This window comes from Rhipicephalus sanguineus, chromosome 9 (assembly GCF_013339695.2).
Source record: "Rhipicephalus sanguineus isolate Rsan-2018 chromosome 9, BIME_Rsan_1.4, whole genome shotgun sequence".
Lineage (NCBI taxonomy): Eukaryota > Metazoa > Arthropoda > Arachnida > Ixodida > Ixodidae > Rhipicephalus > Rhipicephalus sanguineus.
The window spans coordinates 78,266,171-78,268,492 of record NC_051184.2 but is presented as its reverse complement, the minus strand read 5'-3'; the positions used below and the strand labels follow the sequence as shown (position 1 = coordinate 78,268,492).

Below are 2,322 nucleotides of genomic sequence, written 5' to 3'. Positions count from 1 at the left end.
ATATAAATAAATATCTTCAGGTCAGTAATTAAAGTATTATTAATTACCGAATTTTGTTAACTAGCCTCGTCAATGTCATCTTAGATTCGGCAAAGTATTTCCGCCTCGACGTAGAGCACGTGTACGAGAACAACAGTTGTGGGGATCGAGAGCGTCCTCCTACCTGGCGCCTCGTTCACCAGCTGCCGCGCGCGTGCCGGCCGCGCAGCCCGGGCGCACTTAGGCACCGGCAATCGCCAAGATGGCGGCCAGGGCGCCTCTTTGTCTGGGCGAGCCAAGCGTCGGCTCCGTTCCGCGCTGGCATATCCGGGCACGCTACGCTGGCGCGCTGCGCGGGCCTACGTCACAACGCAGTGCCATTCCCCGTTGGGCCGCTGGTGACATCCTCCTCTCCTACGAGCTAAGATGCGCCCGGCTAGCTCAGGCGGTAGAGCATGAGACTCTTAATCTCAGGGTCGTGGGTTCGGGCCCCACATTGGGCGCCAGTTATGTGGAGATAGGTTTGCGAGACGCTTACCCTACGAGGCGACCGGCAAGGGACGCGACGTTCTCCACTGCCGCAGCGAACAAAGACGCTACGGCCGGGTTCGTCGATTCTCCGGCACGGCGCCTCGGGTGAGCACGTCACTTCAGCCGGTATCCTGTTAAGCAGTGAAGAGACACCAAAGGCACAGCAGTGCGATCCGTTTTGGGCTCCAAGAGCCGTGCTCCCAAGGAGCGGGCGCGTATTGACAGTCTGGTATTGCTGTCGGCGCTGTGTGCCGTTTACGCAGTCTGGTATTGCTGCGGGCACGTTGGATTCGCATCTGTTTGTCGCCGGCGGAGTTTTTCTGCGCTCCACATCCCACCAGAGGAAGCTCCCCAGGAGTCTTTTACGGTGGGGGTTCCCCGCAGTCTAAGGAAAGCCACCCTCGGCTATTTTCACGACTCGCGGTTGGCCGGACATGCGAGTGGCCGTAAGACTTTCTAAAAGTTGTGCCGCTCTGCTACCCGACCAGGCACTAAACGTGACGCTCTTCACTCCACGTGTGGCAATGCGTGCAGTCTCGTGCGGGCAAGCCCCCCAGGCTCATGCAGCCGCCCTCAAACCTTTCGTTGCCCGCAGCAGCGACTTGGGAGGGGGGGAGGCGGTCACCGAACCGCAGGGAAGCCGTGAGAAGGCTGGCTCCAAGCCAAGCCACCGGTACAACCTGCGGAAACGCACCTAAGCAACCTTTCTCCCACTGACAGGTAGCTGGACTTTATTCCATACCATGACAGTGAATGGAGAATAACCGCTAAGGGGCCTAGATACACGTCCGGAAGTGGTAGAAGGCCCTCTCGGCCGAAAATACCCTCTGACGTGTTGTCCAAGCGATAACCTGGCAAGCGCCCCCTTTGTTGGGCAGCACTGTCAGGCAGGCACCCTTTTCGGCAAGCCGGCTATGCCGGGGACATCTCTGTCCACTCCTGCGTCGCCCTGTCGTCTCCCTGCGCCTGGCTCTACCGTGCCGCCAGCCTGCTGCTGAACCTGTGGCCTGCTGTTCCCTGGTTCTTTCTGCGAGGGCCTGGTTCCTGCCTTCTGGCCGGCAGCCACCACCACCCTGCCTTACCCTCCTGGCAGCTTCGGCAGCCGCCCTCGGCGGCTATTCCGCCCACTCAAGCTTTGGCCCAGGCCCGAGCGTGGTCGCTCCGGCCTCCGTTTCTGGCTGCCTGCTGTTCCGGCATGCTGTTCCTGTGTGGCCCCCGTCCCAGCGACTTTCGGCGGTTGGCTGCCGCACGCAACGGGCAGCCACGCCTCTTACGTTCCCGGCTGCCAACCTCTCCAGACCGGTGAACTTCAAGCGGGCTGGCTGCCCGCCCTTGTGCAGTCTTGCCCCCGTTCCTCCTTGGCTGTGGCCCTTCTTCCCGGCAGTGGGCTCTCCCCTTGTGGTGGAACTTTTGGTGGAACTTTTGTGTGGCGATGGCCGACTTTTGGACTTGTACCTTCAGGAAGACGACACCCCCCTGTTGGACTTTGCCCCGTTGGCCAGCCCCCTTGCGGCTGAGCTGACCTTGCCACTTGGCCTCGGACAGCCTCTTTCACAGGCTGGCCTCGGTCTTTAGGAGGAGGGAATGTGGGGATCGAGAGCGTCCTCCTACCTGGCGCCTCGTTCCCCAGCTGCCGCGCGCGTGCCGGCCGCGTAGCCCGGGCGCACTTAGGCACCGGCAATCGCCAAGATGGCGGCCAGGGCGCCTCTTTGTCTGGGCGAGCCAAGCGTCGGCTCCGTCCCGCGCTGGCATGTCCGGGCACGCTACGCTGGCGCGCTGCGCGGACCTACGTCACAACGCAGCGCCATTCCC

The 2,322-nt window shown here is 61.9% G+C and overlaps 1 non-coding gene across 1 annotated transcript; it reads left to right on the top strand.

Annotated features, from left to right (window-relative positions):
• The first annotated feature begins 409 nt into the window (after nucleotides 1-409).
• Trnak-cuu (transfer RNA lysine (anticodon CUU)) lies at nucleotides 410-482 on the top strand. The gene has a single exon. It is a non-coding gene; the product is annotated as a tRNA-Lys (tRNA).
• Nucleotides 483-2,322: the final 1,840 nt, after the last annotated feature.